Genomic DNA, 16,830 nt, shown 5'->3' on the forward strand with positions numbered 1-16,830 from the left:
TAATATCTCAAAAGGTCCTACGAACCTCGGGCTCAACTTTCCCTTCACACCAAAACGAAAAACACCTCTAGTAGGGGAAATCTTCAAAAACACATGATCACCAACCTCAAAAGTCAATTCTCTACGACGAATGTCGGCATAACTTTTCTGTCTACTCTGAGCAGTCAACAACTTTTTCCTTATCAATTGCACTTGGTCGGTGTAGTGTTGCAAAACTAAAGAGTTTTCGATTTTACCATCACCCAATTCGATCCAACAAGCTGGCGATCTGCACGGCCTTCCATACAAAGCCTCAAAAGGTGTCATCCCAATACTAGAGTGGTAACTGTTATTATATGCAAATTCTGCCAGTTTCACATGTTTGTCCTATTCTCCTTTCCACTCTAAGACACAAGCACGCAACATGTCCTCTAAGGTCTGAATGGTCCTCTCCGATTGCCCATCAGTTTGGGGGTGGAACGCTGTGCTTAGCTTAAGCTTGGTACCCAAAGCCTTCTGCAAATGCCCCCAAAATCTAGAGGTAAAACGTGGATCTCGATCCGAAATGATAGACCTTGGCACACCATGCAATCTCACTATCTCGCCAATATATAACTCTGCGAGACTTTCCAAAGACTGATTAATTCTAATAGACAGAAAATGAGCGGATTTCGTCAGTCGATCTACAATCACCCATATGGCATCATGCTGTCTTCGTGTGAGGCAATCCAACTACAAAATCCATTGTAATGTCTTCCCATTTCCACACCGGGATATCGATTCTCTGCAACAAGCCTCCGGGCCGTTGATGCTCTGCTTTTACTTGTTGGCAAACCAAGCACTTTGCCACATATTCTGCAATTTCACGCTTCATTCCAGGCCACCAAAAATTTCTCTTCATATCCTGAAACATCTTTGTACTGCCAGGATGTATAGAAAACTTAGATTTATGAGCTTCATCAAGCAACCGTCGCTTCACCCCTTCATCTCTTGGGACCCACAATCGATGTCGAAACCACAATGAACCCTCTTCATCTTGATGCCAGAAAGCATCTACCTTCTTACACTCTTCCACGTTCTTAGCAAAATCAGGATCTTCCTTTTGCTTCAATACAAGCTCTTCCATCAAAGGGTGTTGTATCACGGCACTCATCGTTGCTTTGTTCTCGCCACAAAGGTAAGGTTGCCATGCTATCACATCTTGTAACAAATTCCATGAACATGCTAACATACTGTACATCGTTGCCTTAGCTTGCCTGCTCAAAGCATCAGCCACCACATTCGCCTTGCCTGGATGATATGATATCGTGAAATCATAATCTTTTAGGTATTCAATCCATCTTCTTTGCCTCAAATTAAGATCCCTTTGGGAGAATATATATTTCAAAGACTTGTGATCTCTAAACACTTCAAATGTTGCCCCATAGAGATAATGCCTCCAAATCTTTAGTGCAAACACAACTGCTCCCAACTCCAAATCGTGAGTGAGATAGTGTTGTTCGTGTGTCTTCAACTGCCTTGATGCATAAGCCACCACACGGCCATTTTGCATCAGTACACAACCATAACTGATTCCTGATGCATCTGTGTACAGTACAAAACCCGAATGACCTGATGGAAGCGTCAGAATAGGAGCAGCAGTAAGCTTGTCCTTCAGAGTTTGAAAACTCCTCTCGCACTCTTCATTCCAAATAAACTTCACTCCTTTTCTCAATAGCTTAGTCATTGGTGTAGCTATTTTCGAAAAGTCTTGTATAAACCTGCGATAATATCCTGCCAATCCCAAAAAGCTTCTAACCTCGGTTACACTGCATGGCGTCCTCCAGTCCTGCACAGCTGACACCTTAGCCGGATCGATGGATACTCCATCCTTAGAGATTACATGACCCAGAAAGTTTACCTTCTCTAGCCAAAAATCACATTTTGAATACTTGGCATATAACTTATGCTTGCGCAAAAGACCCAATACACTTCTCAAGTGATCTCTATGCTCTGTCACACTCTCTGAGTACACCAAAATATCATCAACAAAAACAATAACAAATCGATCCAAGAACTCTTGAAAAACTCGATTCATGAGGTCCATGAACGCTGCGGGAGCATTGGTCAACCCAAAAGGCATGACCCTGAATTCATAGTGCCCATATCTGGTTCGAAAAGCAGCCTTAGCAACATCCTCCTCTCGTATCAAGAGTTGATGATAACCTGTCCTCAGATCGACCTTGGAGAAAACCTTTGCATCCTTAAGCTTATCAAACAAGTCTTCGATTCTAGGAAGCATATACTTATTCTTGATGGTGACTTGATTCAACATGCGGTAGTCAATACACAAACGCATTGTCCCATCTTTCTTCTTCACAAACAACACTGGTGCTCCCCACGGTGACATACTAGGTCGGATGAAGCCCTTGTCTAAGAGCTCCTGCAGTTGCTTCTTCAATTCTTCTAACTCTGCTGGTGCCATACGATAGGGTGCCTTAGAAATATGAGCTGTCCCTGGTGACAACTCTATCTTGAACTCCACTTCTCGTGTTGGAGGCAAACTTGACAGTTCCTCAGGAAACACATCAGGGTACTCACTCACAACTGCCACATCCGGTAACCTCACCGGTTCCATCTCATTGGTCAACACATTGACCAAGAAAGCAACACTTCCATTTTCTATCAATCGTTTAGCTTTCAATGTAGACACCATTATCTTATCAGTTCGACTGGCCTTACGAGCATGGAACTCCACAGGTTGCATTTCATCAGTCAACAATTGTATCTGCTTCTTCCTGCAATCTATATTATCATAATGTGCATATAACCAATCCATGCCCAAAATCACATCAAATTCGTTAAAACTCATGATCACCAATTGTGCAGGTAAGTGATGTTGATGGATCTCCACGTCCACATCAGATAGATACTCACTACACGACCCTTGAGCATGCATAGGGCTAACAACTTTCAGAACATACGGCATCTTCCTAGCAGACACTTCTAGTGAAGTAGCAAATCGACTAGATATAAATGAATGGGTCGCCCCAGCATCAAACAACACTCTAGCAATATGAGAACCAACAAGTAAAGTACCTTCAATAAGGTCGTGTGCCTGAAGCTCCTCCATGGTAGTAGCATAGACACGTCCAGTCGTCTGTCGTGCGCTAGAAGGACCGGCCTCTGGCTTCTTCAACTCTCTTTCTTTCTTTAAGGGACAATCCTTGATAAAGTGCCCCATCCTTCCACAGTGTAAGCAAGCTCCGATCTCTCGATACCACGGCTTTCTAGGGTGCACACGTGAACAAGTAGGGCACCTCTGAGAAGTCGGAGTGGCCACTGACCCCTGGGTAGTCTCGCTACGGGTTGGCTGGTTCCGTCTGAAAGTTCGGTCATCCCGCCTCTCATAAGGCCTTGTCCTGCCTGCAAAGTGGTGGCGCTTCACCTGGGTTCGTCCACCTTGTGAATATTGGCTTGCTTTCTTCTGGTGATCCTTCTGTGTCCTCGCCCAGTCTTCTTCTATACATCTTGCCATAGTGACCGCCTCGTCCAAGTCACGAGGTCTGCTCGTCAAAACTTTGGTTCGCAATCCCTCCCGCAGACCGCGCACAAACTTGCCTGCTCTGGCTCCGTCTGTAGTGTAGAAGTGTGGGCAATACGCCTCCAAGTGTCGATATCTTGTAATATATTCCTCCAAGCTCATTTGATTTTGCTGTAGATCAAGAAACTCTTGCATGTTCTTGTCTCTAGCATGCACTGGGTAGTAGTTGTTGAGGAAGGAATCTCTAAACTGCTTCGAAAAAATTGACGGTTGGCCTGCATACCAGATCTCAAGAGTTGATTTCCACCAGTCCATGGCATCACCTTTCAGCAGGTAAGTGCCATAGTTCACTTTGTCTTCCTCAGGCATCTTCAGAAGCACAAAGATGCGTTCAACTTCCTCAATCCACTGCTTTGCCTTATCGTGACTGCACCCTCCTGAAAAGATAGGCGGCTGCATCGCCATGAATTGTTGAAACGACACCGCTGACGCATTCTCCTTAAGTGGCGCAGTGGTGTCTCCTGAAGGAGACGCATTACTCCTCTGGTTACTGACCATGGACTGCACAAGGGAGGTCAGTGTTTGCAACGTGGTCAGCAAAATAGACTGTTGATCCACAGGTGGAGTCTGCCTCAGTGGGATTTGAGCACCCCCACCCAGTTGGGCATACTGGTGCCCTGACGTACTGTCATCGTGTGGGGTATGCGCATCAGAATGGGCCGGACTAGGCTCTCTCTGTGCCTCTGTGGATGGCCCAGCTCGCTTCTTACCCTTACGATGATATTCCATCTGTACAAACAAGAGCCTTAATCTCAAATCCAGTCTATGACTAATCTCACAAATCAAATCACAACGTGCATTAGCACGAAGTTCAAAACATAGATCACATTACGTACTTATACGTGAAAAAGCATAACCACAATAACAATCTAATCAAATGAATGCGTACCTGGGCAACAAAGCTTCACAAATAGGCTTTAACTCACATTCATAGTGGGGTTTGCCATGGCTCTCATACCAAAATTGTCACACCCCGACCTTTTTAACCCTCAAACTATATATATATATATATATATATATATATATATATATATATATATATATATAGATATATATATATATATTCTAAACATAAGGCATCGAGGTGTGACTACCCAATAATTCAAAAAGACGATGAGCCAAGCAATTCAAAACAATGGGGCGAACTTTCATTGATATAACCATTTTGTTTCATACAAATTCACATCTATGTGCATAACCAAAATGCCCCAAAATCACTAACATTGATGCCTAACAAAAAGAAGACATCAATAAAACCAAAACATAAAACCAAAACATGACGTGCCGGCACTACAAACGACAATCCTAAAACCACCCCAGTAGGACGTGAGTGAAGCCATCTGCTCAACCTGTTGCCCTGGGTCCGCCAAAACCTAAAAAGGAAAACAACTGAAGGCTCAGCCTTCGCAGTATGGCAACAAGCCAGGAAAATGCCAAACCCTCTCAAGTAAGGCTCAAATATACAAGCAAACATCAGAACGATCTATCATTATGTCGTGTCAGGACACGACATGCAGAGGCCACTCAATGGCTACAATAACATAATTTCAATCACATGCAAGGCATTATCAACATGTCACTTGCATTCATAAGCACAACAGTCACATGTACAACAATCCTATACATTTCAATCACATACATTTCAGTTTCATTACTATCAGTGAATTTACAGTTCCTGTAGGTGCAAACACAGGCACGTGCACACCGCGGGCGGCCCACAGCCGAGAGACAACCCCCGTGGTGGCCCAGAACAGTATGGATCCATCTATCCACTGCAGCGGTAGAGCACTCATCCATGGATGTGTGAATTCCAAGGAGAGATACTTAGCCTTCCCTAGGACACCCAGGTTGGGAAGGCGGGAGCCTACGCTCCAAGCACATCACACAACAGTATCCTGGGGCCTTGCACCGCCTGTGCTCCGAACAGGCGAGACCAGTGGCGAAAGCGGGACAACTCCCATACACATAGTCACATCCCACTGGGCTCTCATCTCTTATTCTTTCATTCTTATACTTATACTTGCACAAACACATTTAACTGGCTAGCTCCTGAGGTTGGTTCACTTCACGAGTGAACCCACACCTCCAATTGTCTACACACGAGGGTTACACGTAACCACAACAGTTTTGGCTAGCCGTCATAACAATATGGGTACAACTACCCACTGTGCAAACATTTGCATCATTGCCCGCGGCAATGGGTATTCAATAAACATAACATTCAAATTCATCATCATAACAATCACATCTTTGAAAACTTAGCCAAACCACATAAAGTAGTCTCAATCTGTGGTGGGCTCGTAGTTGTCCTATGCAGTTATCATTCTAGGATGCTTTCTAATGCACAATTGGGGTCGAGGAGACACTCGACTTGATACCCCGCCTCATCTGTCCTAAACTGTTATCAATTCTAGCATGCACATGCAAATGTGTAACATTATCAAAACAATTACTATAACCCTTTCAAAACAATTCATATTATATATCAATTTATGTACATGCATACCCACATTCATCCACGGAACACTCAATCAATTCACATCACAAATCCTAGGATCCCATGATCCTAGGAACACACATTCATTCACTTGCCCAGGCAGGGATTTGCCTGAAATGTCGCCATACCTGTGGCGCGTTCACAAGAATCTTCAAAATGCCTCGAGCTTCGAATCCGGTAGCTCAAGGTCGACGGGACGTACCCGGTGTACCTACAGACACAAACACAAGATAAGATTCCTACTTCATACCTCAACAATTCAAACAAAAACAAAACAAAGTCATTGAGGCACGTGTCATCGCCTCAAGAGGGTGTCGACGGGTAGTGTCGACCCACAAGTTCTCAAAAGGGTCACTTCTCACTTCTAGTCGTGCCAATAGATGCCAAAACTCAAAGCCATCAATTCGTCTATCACTAGCGCCTTTCTCAAAACTCCTTTTTTCTTAAATCAAGGCGTCTACCCCAAAGATACATCCAACTTATGTACGTTATCCCTATTTAACTCCAAGATGCACCCGTTCACAAAAACGCGTGCTACAAGCTCACTAAAACGGTCCTAAATCTTCCCCACAACCTCACAAACTCTACCATGTTTCCCCTAATGCTTCGAAAACTAATCTATCATGCTTAAATGATCATCCAATATATGAATCTTCGCTTCCCAACATAATCGCAAGCTTTCCCCCAAAAACGAAATCACTAACATGTGTTCCAAATAATCAATTCTAAGCTCTAGCATGCTCAAACAATAATTATACGCGTTCCAAAGAGAAATATATCATAAAATAGGTTCAATTTCGCCTTGCTCACCCCGATTGAAGGTCTAAACTGCTGTAATCCTCCCGGCAGCCACCTCACGCGTCCAAGTGGTCCCCAAACGGCTAAAATCCTCCAATGCCGCCACTACCAAGGCCTTCTCTAATTGCTGTTACGAGGGGGAGGACAAATCCCCAAGCTGAAAACGGATCCAACAGTGATAGCATAGTGAAAATCAGTGAGAGAAAGTGCTTGATTGGAGAAACTAGAAAACGAGCAAAAAATGGGGAGAGAGCGTGAAGCGTGGACAGAGAGGGAGGTCGAATAGAGGGAGAAAGAGGAAAAAACGGAGGGGGACTGATAGGGGAGAGGGTTCGGTCAAAAGGGGAAAAGAAGGCAGTGAGGGGAGAGGACGGGAGAGAAGAGAGAGACGGTGGAGAGTGAGGGGAGTCGTTCGGTGGAGAGGGGAGACGAGAGACAGTGGGAGAGGGAGGAGGGAAAAGAAAACGGGAAGGAGAAGAAAAGAGAAGAGAGGAAGAGGCAGGGGACGACAGGGTTCACCTCAATGCCGCCGTCGTCGCCGTCGTCACCGTCACCGTCGCCTTCTTCCCTGAGCTCCGGTCGTGGGTAAGGAAGAGACAGTAAGAGGAAAACGAGGGAGAAGAGAAAGCAAGGGAGGAGGGACAGCGTCGGGCTCCTCTCGCGTGGGGCTAGGGTCCGGGGCTGGACCCTGACCCGACCCGCTCCGCCCAAACGCTGCGCGTTACAGATAGGGACTTGGTGATATGTCAATGGCAGGTGACATGGTTCAATGAATTGCTCGAGTTAGTGAGTTGGTTCTATGCTAAGTAGAGGCTTCCAAGTTGAGTCTAACGGCTCTTGAAGATTTGTAAGGGTGAGAACCTTCCTAATTAAACTAGCTTCAGGCAATTCTCTGAGTTAAATGATCATTTTGTAGGGTGGAAACAACCTAAGTGATCCTAGTCTAGGTGTTAGACTCCTAAATGAAATGTTTAGCTCAGGTTCTTGCTAATGGCCCATACATTTGAGATACCTTTAGAAAATCAAAAGGGGTGAAATGGTCACTTTAGTCATTGTGAAAATTTTAGGGTACGTTTACAATTAGTAACCTTTTCACTGATTGCTCTAAGTACATAAACACGACAATCAGGCTCTCTTCCATTGTTTCCCAAAAATTCATGAGGGTGATGCTGCCACTTGGTAGAACATTAATCTTGTAGAAATCAAAGAAATTGGTAGGGTTATAAATATGTTTATATTGATGTCATTTTTAAGAAACTGCACGACCTAGAACTACATGAGTACCTTATAATAAAAGTTAGGAGAGAAAAATAGAGACTTCATCCAAAGGTGAAGAGAGACCAACAACAAGATGAAGACTCCTATTCCTGATGAGCACGTCCTCCTAAAGATCATCGATGATTTTAGGCAGCCATTGAAGAAGCATGTCGCCCAATTCTCCTATGAAGCTTTGGCCAAATTGACTAGTATGGTGGAATGGTGAAGCAGGTTTTAAAAAAGGTTATTTTGATGATCTAGTAGATTTTAAGCAAACAGTGGATCCAAAGAAAACCCATGTTCATGCATTACTTTCACCTACCACCAATAATAATGATAAACCTACATCATCCAATAGTCTAGCCCAAAGACAGGAACACACCAAGTAGACGAAAGATAGGGAATTCAACATGTTGGAGCAAACTTTGAGTGAGCACTGGAATATATGTTCTCTGAAAACATCATCAATCTTCCAAAACTATTAGATCATCCAGAAATAAGGGGTGGAAAGAAATCTTTTGTCTTTCTTTGTAAGATAGTCCAATTAATTGATGCACAAGTTGTTGTGGACATTGTCATCAACATTTGAAATGATAAAAAATATAACATAAAAAACATAACAAAAAATGGTTGCCCTTTTCTCATTCATGTCCTAAAACAACCTCCTTTGTTGTCATGTCTAAAACAACCTCTTTCGTTGCCATGTCTTATGTCATTTAATATGAGACAAGGTGAATAAAAAAGTTGGTCCTTTTTTAATGCAATGCAAATGAGTACACCAAAAGCAAGTTAGTTTTTTACTACATTAGGGAGGTTTATTACTGAAAGTATGACCTGCACTCTAGTTGCTTCATGATAGAAACATAGTTGAAAAGAAAACATAAAAGAATAATAAATATTTGTAATTACAATTCACATGCAAATATAAAAAAAATAAACATAAAAAAAATCTGCCAATGATAGTACAAACAACCATTGTCTTCATGTGTTACCGAATGTGACATTGTCTTGAGCATGAACTAAGTTGAGCCAGCTTAGTTGGCCCAACTAAAACTACACCTAGCCTAGGTCCAGGCCAAGTTCAGAACTGAACCTAGTCCATGTCACACATGCATTGATTAAGTCTGAACTCACTCACCTAGAGTGAGTTAGGCCAAAGCACACCCAATCCAGATCTCTGTAACAATTTCTAGAGTCTGTAATCTGTATCAGATCTCATATTTAGATTTCTATATCAGATTTCTAATCTAAATTAGAATATCATATCCAGTTTTCTTTTCTAGAACTTTATCTAGATCCAGATCTTGATAGGGATCTCAAAACTATATCGATATCCAAGATCTAGATTCATTGAACTTGGACACATGTATAATATAAAGTATGCATAAAAAATATTGCTTCCAATTTCATATTATATGCTACATGTCAATAGAAACACTTGTTCATTAACTATGCAGAATTCTCTGGAGATCAATTTGCTTTAGACAAGATCAAATTCCATATTGAATTTACTCCCGGATGAATAAGAAATTGTTTCATGTTTGAAAGAATACATGATCTAATATAAAGTTTTCATAGCTTAACCTATGGTTTTGTGAGAGGGCACAATTCCCAAGATATGTAGTCATGTATCAAAAACCTTGGAAGAATTTTCTCCTCCATGTTCCCCCTCTTTTAGACAAATTCTTAAGCTACTTATTGAGTACAGTAAATTTGGGGAAAACCCAAATGAATACTTGTTCGCATCCCCAAAAATTTTTTGGGTTTTTGAAGTGCTTTAGAAAAAATGAGGTTTTATTTTAAATGAGAAAGAATGAGACTCGTTTGTCAGTACGAGGATTGGCTATTCTCGGCGCCCTTATTAGGGTAACCAATCCAAGTGCTATGTTTATTCTTGATGCATTTTCTTTTGACTTAAACATCTTTCGTTTCAAATGTTGTGTGTTGTTCGAGAAAATATTGAAGTTTTGATGTTTTAAGATTTTAAGAAAATTTTGAAGAATTATTTAAGAGTGAAAAACATTTTGATTTAAGAGATTTTGAATAGAAAAATCTTTACAAATATCACTTGGATACTTTTAGAGATCACTTTTGAAATCTCTTTAGTGTTCTCTTAAAACTTTAAGTAGGTTTAAGATTATACTTTAATTTGGTCACTACTTAGTTAGAGGTCACTCTCATATTTCTTAACTTATTTTAGATATGTGCTTGTGATCATTTGTGATGTTAAGTGAATGTGAATGTATAGATGCATTGGTCCTACATAGTTGGAAGAAAATCATTCATTGCTACTATGACATTCATCTAAGAGCATTCCTACCACCACATACATCTAAGTTTCTCATTTTATAATTGTCATAAATATTTTTACGAAGAAAGAAAAATTTTTAAAAATAGAATGGGGTTGTAGACCATCAAACATGATTCTAGTATTGGTTCATTACTTGAGTTTTGGTCTTAGTGAAGTCGACAAATGAGAAATTAAAACATTAAACTATGGGAGAAAAATATTTAAAAAAATGAAAAAGATGAAAGACTTTAATATAAGAGTAATAGGAAAAAAAAGAGAGAAAGAAATTTTGAAAATCACAAAAGCAAGGGATTTAAAAGAGAGATAGATATGTGTGTGTGTATATATATATATATATATATATATATATATATATATATATATATATATATATAAGCTTATGAAAAGCGAGTATCAAATTGAATGGAAGGGGAGAAGAAGATTTTAGAAAAAGAGAGAAAGAGAGATTTTAGAGAAAATGAGATTTTCTGAGAAAATGAGACTCTAGAAAGAAAGATATATATACCTACATTGTAAAATGGTATATTAAATCATAAAGAGAAAGAGAGACAGTCATGTGCACATATATAACATGTACATGTGTGTATGCTTTGATGAGAGTTGAAATAAAAAAAATGACTTGAAAATATTCTACTTCAATTTTTATATAGGCCGGACATGAACTTGGACTCATGCAAAAGCCTAGGCTAAGTCTCCAAAGTCTCATTAGAGAGGGTATTTGCTTTTGAAAATCTTTTGGAAAACATGATTCCAAATATTTTGTATATTAACATAAAATCATGATTTTCTATTATAGAAAAATATATTTCTTCCACCATTGGATGTGGAAAAAAATCAAGTACACATGAAATAGAGAGTAACATAGTAAAGCGCTCGTTGGAGTTTCTAATCGGATGATTAAGAAAGAAACTAAGTGTGAGAATGACATGAAAATGCACTTTAACATATACAAATTCGTGAATGCTTTCTTGGGTTGGACAAATCCCAACCTCAAAATCAACATAAAAATAAAAAAATCTCTACCCCCAACACTCAATCTTGCAGTGCATTTGCTCATTAATTAGGGAAAATTACTACATTATGCATGAACATCATTTCAAGTATAAATGATGAGTAAAACAATATAACAAGCATATCTTTTAAAATAAATGAAGAAATGAAATTTATTTTGTGTTGCTCATACTCCCGTGCACTGAAGATATAGCTCTTAATTTCAGATAAGAAATTATTTGAGCTTTCTTGCACAGCCATGATCATGAAGAGGTGGCAAGAGGAAATGGGAAAAATAAAAACAAGAGGACTACATACCTTGAATATGAATGATATTAAAATTGAGTCTCTTCCTTTAAATCCTAGGGTTGCCTAAGATGAAACTCCAAGATGATGAGGATATCCCCGAAAGAGCTCTCTTCGTGCTCCCTTGTGAAAAGTTTGAGCTTAGAGAAGCTTGCTCTGAAGATTGGTGAAGAAGAAGAAGAAGAAGAAGAGAGAAAAAGCTAAGGAAAACCTGTAAAACTTCAAATGAAAAAGCAATAAAAGTTCTCCAAAGGGTTAGTTCATGTCCAATAGAAAAGATTGTAGGGGTATTTATTGAGAGTTTTAGAGCCAAAGTTGAAAAGTTGATTTTTTTTTTAATTTGACAAGATTTTCATACGAATTTCAAGTACTTTTGGATGATTTTAATTTTTTTTTAAAATAAGCTTTGACTAAGTGAGATTGTTATTAGCCCTACAAGCACCCATTTGGGCATGGGTAGAAGATGGTCAAAACTGCCCCCAAGGGGCGGTTTAACACAAAAATAGGGAGCTTGCACCGGTTTGGCTGAGATTGGTCGTGCGTGCAGCGCTGTCGCGCGACAGCCCATCAGGCGCCGACATCGCTTGACACACACAACGCTGAGTGTGCCATTGCCATGCGTGGCAAATGTGCAGACAGTTGCTTGTGCACGAGCACACGCGAGCGCAAGCACGTGCCATTGCCCACGTGCAACACTTGATAGCATCAAATTTTGTCGTTTTGATATCGGTTTTAGATTTTGAGTTTGAAATTCTTGATTTGGATCTAAACTTGGGTTTTGGATCTAATTCAGATCCAAGAGTTGGATTTTAGATTTGAATCTTATGTTTAAAATTGGGTTTGTATTTGAATTTTGTGTTTGGGATCGGACAAGGGCTTAGAAGTTCATTTTGGAGTGACTAGTCGCGAATTTATTTTGGGTTTAGTATTGGGCTTAAGGCCCAAGAATTAAATCCAGATGAAATAATTGAGATTTGAGTGAAAATGAAATACGCCCTTTTTAAAAAAAAATTTGGGGTGTTAAATTTTCTTCCAAAGACTTTAAGGTTCTGCCTGAAGGCTTAGGCAGGAGCAACAATAGTGATAAGCCTGGCCAAGTAGCGAAGGCTGAATCGGGTCTATTGGAGTCATGGACCAGAAGCAGCCTATCTAGGTTTGTGGATCAGGTAATTTCCTCTTTCCACTTCTTTCTATCTTATTTTCCTAGATAGAATTTAATTTTGGTTAGGGGCGTGGAGGTCATGTATGTCTCCTTCCATTCTCTTTCTTTCATTTCAGTATTTAATTTTTCTAGTTTATGCCGTTGCTTTAGTGCATTTGAGCATAGAGTTTCCCTTTTATTAAGTGATAATATAGGATCATGCATCTACATATGATTTTAAACAAGTACTAGCACAACTCATGTAGAGCCCAGCTTGACATGATCAAAACCATGGCATGTAACACTAATTCTGACATGAAAATAGTGCATCAGTCTAAGTTCTACATGAACACACTTTCGGAAACATAGCTTTCCAAACATGTTTTCTAAAATCAAAGCCTTTTCTAAAGCGTGTTCCCCATAAGGCTATATCACTTGTGATCAAGATCCAACCCTAGGTGGACCCTGAGTCAGCCTTATAAGGCCAAACTCAGACCAGTCTTAGAATCCTCAACCTGACCCTTAGAAGTCTTAGAACTAGGTCCCTTGACCGACTCATGTGAGATATTAAAGACTACGACTTAGCCGATCCGGAGACCCTAGATAGGATCAATCATGAAGACATGAACCCATTATATTCAGATTGGATCTCTTATCTAGATAACAGATCTCAGGCCTAGGACCAAGTCTTGATATTTTTAGGGTCTCCATGTTGGATTTAGAAGTCGAGCCTTGATACTATCGGATCTTCATTTTGAGTCTAAAACATGATATTAGATCTTGATCTTGAATAATGAATCTGGGTACTAGATCTAGAAAGAGATCCTAATGGATGGATGTTTAATTTGGATATCAGACTTATACATTGGATTTTGGATAATTATTTCTGAATTTTACAAGTCATAAGATAATCACGAAATTCAAATTATAACTTCAGATCCACGTCCCCATGAGTCCAAACCCTACAGAGACTGGATCTTGATTACATGTGATCTAGTTTGCATGCATCATATGAGCCCAAGATTCAGCTTGTCTGGAGAGGGGCATGAACCATCGCTTTCTCAAGTTTTGTAATTTATTATGAAATCTCCAATTCTGATGGTTTGCATAGATTTTCCAAAATTGAGCATTTTCAAACCTAAGGCACAGGATCATGATAGATGATGAATAGTTCGACCTCGTATATATGGACGGACAAATGGAAGAGGGTGCATCATCTTCTCCATTTCCACACAATGGAATGAAATTACTATATTGCCCTAGGTCTCCACTAAAAATTACATTCATGCCACTGACCTACTGGCCTTGCCTTTCTAGAATTAGTCACCAATGTCCCTTGCTCCCGATCGGAGTTTTACTGAGCTATCTAAACTCATGTAGAGCCAGCAGCCATCTGCCATTCCCTCCATCTCAATCCACTCTTGTGTTGTCATTCTTTCTTTCCTTCTTTTTGGTAGGTTTCATTGTTTTCTTCTTAGTTTACTCCTATGTGACTCAGACTCGGATTGGCTGAAGATTAGTAGGTAACTTAGTTGTGCTAAGTGATAAATTAATTTTTGTAGTGCATTTTTCTATAAATAAAAAAAAAATGATTGTAAGTAAGTTTCAGGGGATTTCAGTTTTTATTTTTTCATTAACTAAAACTAAATAACACCTAATATGAGCATTTATGTATATTTGGTAAACAAGAGACAACAAACTTTAGCATTTAGTAATGCAAGGCCCAGTAAATGGAGAATCCCAATTGCCCACTCGGGTGATAGATCGATCAACCAGTCATAGGTGGAGCCGTTCATTTTGTGGGCACCTCTATTCGTTTTCACTAGGAGAGTTTTGCTGGTCCGTGGGTTTTGGATTACGGTGGTCTTCGTTGTTTGGCAGTGGGATATTGTTGAGGCTTGGTCAGTAGTCGACATTGCTAATTGCCATTGGATACTGGTTTTTGCATTCGCTCGTCGCTATTTATTTGCTTAAGATTAGTTTCTAAAGACACTTTAGTTGGAGTGGAGCTAAGGTATGGGCCTTCCTCCCACTTTAAAATTAAAAAAAAAAAGTACATATAAATTTTTAAAAAAAATTATTTATTTTATATAAAAATTTAAAAAAAATGATAATTGAATTGTAGTCAAAATTTAAAAACTTTAATTCAGGTTCCCTCGTTAAAAAAAATTTCTACTTCTGCCACGGCCTCTAGAACCCATTTTTTGAACAAGTTTTAAAAAGTGAAGGGTGCTTTTTGTCGTGTTAACCAAACACTGACTATATTTTCTTCCAAAATTCATTAAAAAATGGTTTTTATGAAAGAAGAACAAAGCCATTTTTTTGAAGGGGTCCACCCAAACGCCGTCTCACAGTTTTGCCTTTTTTCCCCCCCACCCCCCTTAATTTTACGTTTTTCAATTTCCAGTTTATGTTTAAATTACAAAATACATCTCTAATCGATCCGATTCACATGATTCACCGATGCGCCGAATCGCGGAGCTTTCCGATTCGATTAAAACTCTGGTTTTGATGACGTCATTGATATAAAGTCTCTAGAGAGACGAATTTGGCAGCTATTTCGCCGGATTGGGTCAGTATTGTTGGCCGAAAAACACAAAACTCGCCGGCGGAGTGACGTTCTAATGTTCTTCATGTTGGCCAGCTAAATTCGATGCTATTTTTAAAGGATTTTCAGCTTGAAACATGCCCAGTTAACGGATTTTTTGTTAGGGAGCAGAAAAGGAAACCGGAGAGCCGTTGATTTGCCAGAGGTTCGATTTAGAATGTGGTTAAATCGTGTTCAGTGGCGTCTGATTGAGAAAGAACGACATTTTTGTTTTTCCATGTCAAGAGGATTCAGGTGGAGTTTCTCCATCGCCGGCCACCGTCGAGCGAGCGGTGGGTCCCTTCTTTCTCAGAAATTTTCAATTTCATCCTGCTCTTTCTAGTTGTCCCCAAAACGAATCCTTGGCTTATTTGTTCTCGTCTTGCGACCAGTTTTCTTTGGTTTTCCTTTTTCTTTTTTTTTATAAGTGCCGTGACAGCGTAAAAATTTTGCTTTTCCTTGTTCATCTCCAGTTTAGTTTCGGGTGTATCGTTCTTTTAGCTTTCTTACTTCAGGTGTAGTCGTCCTAGTTCATCTTTGGTTGTACCATTTACTGACGTCTGTCGCCCATCCTCAATGAAGAACGAAGTTTAATATGCATTTGCTGACCTTCAAGTGATTTCATCATGGGAAGTTTTATACCTTTATTTGACATCTTCTGTTACGTTTTTCTTATAATGTCAGAAAACGCAGACCTTTTTCTTGTCTGTGATGGTCACTTACCACAGCAAATCACTGTTACTGTCTTATGAATATCTAAAAAGAAAGAGGTCAAAATTAATCAAACATTGACAAGTATTCATGAATCTTCAAAAATAAATACAACCCTACAAGCTAAAGTTTACTTTCATCGTTCAAAAACTCTATGGGACCATTTTGGTATTAGAAATGTTATATGAGTGTTTCATGATTCTGTTTCAAAATTGTGGTAGATTCATCAAACTTTTGAAAAGTGTTCCACAAATTTATTCCTATTTTAAGGCATATTCATGAAATACTATTTCTAGTACCAAACCAGCCATATAAATCATCACACCAATACAATATTCATAAGTTCCAAATTTCTGCGAAGCAATATGCACTTATTTATGGCCAACATTTTTTCTAATGGCACGGTGGAGAGCTATATGTGGACATGTCAGTGCTCCTCACTCTTTAAATTATTCCGTTACACGAAGTGATGTAAAGCGCACAATAGGTTTGCTATTATTCTCTTTGCGGTTTGCACGTCTTCACAACCGGGTTGGATCCGGGAGTGTTAAGTACAGGATATAGATCGGGTGAAAATCGAATCCGACCCATTTGTCACCACGTCGTGGGCCTATGGTTGCCATATATTTCTTCAGGAAAACCCAAAAAGTTTTTAAAATTGTCGTGGGAT

Source organism: Nymphaea colorata, chromosome 9 (assembly GCF_008831285.2).
Source record: "Nymphaea colorata isolate Beijing-Zhang1983 chromosome 9, ASM883128v2, whole genome shotgun sequence".
Lineage (NCBI taxonomy): Eukaryota > Viridiplantae > Streptophyta > Magnoliopsida > Nymphaeales > Nymphaeaceae > Nymphaea > Nymphaea colorata.